Here is a 5,041-nt window from a genome sequence, read left to right as displayed (position 1 = left end):
GAGACTCTGTGCTTCCTGGACTTGCATGTTTATTGCTATGTGAAACAAATCTTGATTGACATAAAGGGAAAGATTGAGAAAAATACAGTCATAGTCGTGAACTTAACAACCCATTGACTTCAAAAGATGGATCTTCCAGATAGAAAATCAAGAAGGAGATAGCAGCCTTAAATGACACAGTAGATCAAATTGATTTGGTTGATATCTTCAGAGCATTTCAGCCCAAAGCAGCAGAGTATACATACTTTTCAAATGCATATGGAAAATTTTCTAGGATAGACGACATGTTAGAACACAAAACAAGTCTCAATAAATTTAAGAATAAACACACAAAGACATGTAAATAACATGTTATTAAACAATGAATGGGTCAACAGCAAGATCAAGAAAGAAATCAAAAGTTTCCTTGAAACAAATGCAAATGAGAACACAGCAATTCAAAATCTGTAGAAGACTGGGAAAGCAATCCTAAGAGTGAAATTGATAGCATTTCAGGCCTATCTCAGAAAACAAAAAAAAGCTAAAAAAAGAAAATCTAACTTTACACTTAAAGGAACCTGAAAAAGTTCCTTTTGGGAAAGAACAATAAACAAAGCCCAAAGTAGACAGAAGGAAAGAAATAATAAAGATCACGGCAGATAAATGAAATAGAATCTAAAAAATTGATACAAAGATCAATAAATCCAAGGCCTTGTTCTTTGAAAAGATAAACCAGACTGACAAAACTTTAACCAGACACATCAAGAAAAAAAAGAGAGGACCCAAATAAATAAAATCAGAAATGAAAGAGAGGAAATAACAACTGACACCAAAGAAATACAAAGGATTATAAGAAAATATTATGAACTACTACATGCCAACAAACTGGACAATGTGGATGAATTTGATAAATTCCTATGAACACACAATCTTCCAAAAATAAATCAGGAAAAATCAGAGAATCTGAATAGACAGGTTATACCTAATGAAACTGAAGCAGTAATAAAAAGAACTCCCAACAAACAAAAGCCCTGTACTGGATGACTTCATAGGAGAATTTTACTCAACACTCTGAGATGAAATAATGCCTCTCCTTCTCAAACTATTTCATAAAATTCAAATGAAAGGAAGGCTCCCAAACTTATTTTATGAGGCCAGCATTATCCTAATTCCAAAACCAGATAAAGACACTACGAAGAAAGGAAATTATAGGCCAGTATTCCTGATGAACATAGACACTAAAATCCTCAACAATATATTAGCAAACTGAATACAGCAATGCATCAAAAAGATCATACACCATGATCAAGTGGGATTTATTCCAGGAATGCAAAGTTAGTATATTTGTAAATCAATATATGTGATTTCACCCAAAGGATTAAAAACCATATGATCATATCAGTAGATACAGGAAAGACATTTGATAAAATCCAGCAATAATTTATGATAAAAACTCTAAGCAAAATGGGATTAGAGGGAACACACCTGAACATAAAAGAGGCCATATATGACAAACCCACTGACAGCATCATAACTCAATGGGCAAAAACTACAAGCATTCCCCTTAAGATTGGGGAATAAGACAGAGATGTCTACTTTCAACTTTCTTATTCAGCATAGTACTAGACGTTCTAGCCACAGCAATCAGACAAGAAGAAATAAAAGGCATCCAAATTGCAAAGGAAGAAGTAAAATTTTCATTATTTGCAGATGACATGATACTGTACATAAAGAATCCCAATGATTCTACTTGATTCTACCAAGAAACTGCTAGAACTGATAAATGAATTCAGAAAATTAGCAAGATACAAAATTAATACCCAGAAAATTAGTTGCATTTTTATATGCCAATAATAAACTAACAAAAAAGAAAGTTAAAAAAATAATCCCACCCTGGCTGGTGTAGCTCAGTGGATTGAGCGTGGGCTGTGAACCAAAGTGTCGCAGGTTGATTCCCAGCCAGAGTACATGCCTGGGTTGCAGGCCATAACCCCCAGCAACCGCACATTGATGTTTCTCTCTCTCTCTCTATCTCCCTCCCTTTCCTCTCTAAAAATAAATAAATAAAATCTTAAAAAAAATAACCCCATTCACAATTGCTCAAAAAGAATGAAATACCTAGGAATAAACCTAAGAATGTAAAAAACCTGTACTTGAATAATTATAAGACACTGAAAAAATAAATAGAAGATACAAATAAATGGAAGCACATCTCATGTTCATGGATAGGAAGAATTAACATCATTAAAATGTCCATACTACTCAAAGCAATCTGTAGATTCAATGCAATTCCTATTAAGACTTCAATGATGTATTTCACAAAACTAGAAGAAATATATCAAAAGTTTATATATAACCACAAAAGGCCCCACATAGCAACAGTGATCCTGAGTAAGAACAACAAAGTTGAAGGAGTTGCACTGAACTAATATGAAACTATCATATAAGGCCATAGTAATCAAAACAGCATGGCACTGGCATAAAAACAGACATGTAGATCAGTGCAACAGAATGGAGAGCCCAGAAATAAACCCACACCTTTACAGTCAATAAGTATTCAGTAGAAGAAGCAAGCACATATAATGGGCTAAAGACAGTTTATTCAACAAATGGTGTTGGGAAAATTGGACAGATACATGCAGAAAAATGAAACTAGGCCACCTTCTTACAGCACTCTCGAGTAAATTCAAAATGGATCAGAGAGTTAAATGTTAGACCTGAAATATAAAAATAGTAGAAGAAAAGTCAGCAAAACCTCAGGCATTGCTCGTAGCAATATTTTATCAGACATATCTCCCCAGACAAGGGAAACAAAAGAAAAAATAAATACATGGGACTACATCAAACTAAAAGTTTTTGCATGACAAAGACATCATCAACAAAGTAAAAAGACAACCCATAGAATGCAAAACATATTTGCTGATATATCTGAAAAGGGGTTAACATCTAAATTTTATAAAGAACTTAGAAAACTCAACACCAAAACAACAATCCAGTTAAAAAGTGAGCAAGGGACCCGAATAGACACTTCTCCAAAAGGGACATACAGATGGCCAATAGACATATGAAAAGATGTTCAACATCACTAATCATCAGAGAAATGCAAATTAAAACCACAATGAGCTATCACCTCACACCTGTCAGAATGGCTATCATCAATAAATCAACAAACAACAAGTGCTGGGGAAGATGTGGGGAAAGAGGAACCCTTTTGTACTGTTGGTGGGAATGCAGATTGGTGTAACCATTGTGGACAGCAGTATGGAATACCTCAAAAAATTAAAAATGGATCTTCCTTTCTACCCAGCAATCCTACTTCTGGGAATATATCTGAAGAAACCCAAAATGCTAATTTGAAAGAACATAAGCACCCCTATATCTGTTGTAGCATTATTTATAATTGCCAAGACATGGAAGCAGCCCAAGTGCCCATCAGTAGATGAGTGGTTAAAACAACTATGGAACATTTACCAGTGGAATACTACTCAGCTATAAAAAAAGAAAAAAGTTTAACCCTTTGCGATAGTATGGATGGACCTGGAGAACCTTATGCTAAATGAAATAAACCAGTCATAGAAAGACAAATACCATATGATTTCACTCATACGTGGAATCTAATAAACAAAATTGAACTAACAAGGAAAATGGGGACAGACTCATAGATAGAGAGCAAGCTGACAGCTGCCGGGCAGATAGGTTAAGGGGTAGAGGGATTGAGCAAAAAGGAAAAAGGACTCATGGACATGGACAACACTGTGGTGGTTGCTGGGAGGAAGGGGATGTAAGGGGACTAAATGGTAATGAAAAAAATACAATAAAGATTACATTTAAAAACAAATATAAAACATTATTATTGCTAATATTGAAAAAATGAGTCTGACAGCATCAAGTTTGTAGGGAATGTGAATCAATGTGCTCAGATAGTTGGGAGGAGTGTAAATTAATAGAATCACTTTGGGAAATAATTTGTCATTATATTGTGAAGTTATTTATGCTTTAAGACCCATTAATGCCACATCTATGTAGAGATCCGAAAGAAGCATTAGCACCTGTGTAACATGAAATAGGAGACTTTCATAGCAAGAAATACCTATTGGCAGAAGGAAATAGAAATAAAATTTGGTAGAGTCACACGATAGATTATAATACAGATGTGAAAATAATGAACTGTTTTGTTAACCACAAGATGTCTCAAAAACAATGCTGAGTAAAAAGAACAGGATACAGAAGACTAACCATAGTGTGATACTAATTTTATTAACTAAACAAATCATAAGTAATTATGTATTATTAGGTGCACAAGCATATTTGGTAAAACATTAAAAAAATTTTTTCATGTCAGACAGGTAATATGCCAATGTTGTAACAAGGTTTGTGGGAGGCACATGTCACACAAGATCGTGAACACCCAATCATCACACTTATGAACTGCAAAAGGATCTGGTAAAAGATTTTTAAAAAGCAAAGGAATAACAGACATCAAATTTAAGAGAGGAGCCCTGGCCAGTGAGGCTCAGTTGGTTCAAGTGTTATCCTATGAACCAAAAGGTCACTGGTTTAATTCCCATTCAGGACACATGTCTAGGTTGTGGATTCAGTTCCCAGTAAGGCCATGTGTGAGAGGCAACCAATTGATATTTCTCACGACAATGTTTCTCTCCCTCTCTCCCTCCCTTCCCCACTCTTTAAAATCATCAGCATGTCCTCAGGTGAGGATAAAGAGTAAATTCTAAGACGAGTAACCTATGTGAGAGGGAGAGAGCTTGGATAGATAGGGTGTCCTGAGGTCAAGTGAAAATGATAGTAGTTCTTAGTTGGGCATTGGTTTCAGTATTTATCCATTAGCAAATAAAACAAACATAAAGAAAAATATGGTCATGCATTGATCAATGATGGGAGGATGCCATGAATCAAGAAATTCAAATAATTTCATTCTGTGCATTTGAAATTTATTTATAATATTGAAGGAGTTCAGAACAAACCCCTCAAGATGTGCTACCTTGGCATGTAGATTATTTTGGTCTGAAGGCAATAGAGATCCTGGAGAACGAAGAGGAACTTT

At 34.9% G+C, this 5,041-nt stretch overlaps 1 non-coding gene across 1 annotated transcript; it reads right to left on the bottom strand.

Moving 5' to 3' along the window:
- Positions 1-4,315: 4,315 nt before the first annotated feature.
- On the bottom strand, positions 4,316-4,419 carry LOC123812295. Its single transcript, XR_006784570.1, has one exon. It is a non-coding gene; the product is annotated as a small nucleolar RNA U13 (small nucleolar RNA).
- Positions 4,420-5,041: the final 622 nt, after the last annotated feature.

This window comes from Phyllostomus hastatus, unplaced genomic scaffold, assembly GCF_019186645.2.
Source record: "Phyllostomus hastatus isolate PE091 unplaced genomic scaffold, TTU_PhHast_1.1 phas_scaffold_78, whole genome shotgun sequence".
Lineage (NCBI taxonomy): Eukaryota > Metazoa > Chordata > Mammalia > Chiroptera > Phyllostomidae > Phyllostomus > Phyllostomus hastatus.
The sequence above is the reverse complement of the archived record's forward strand: the minus strand, read 5'-3'. Positions and strand labels throughout refer to the sequence as shown.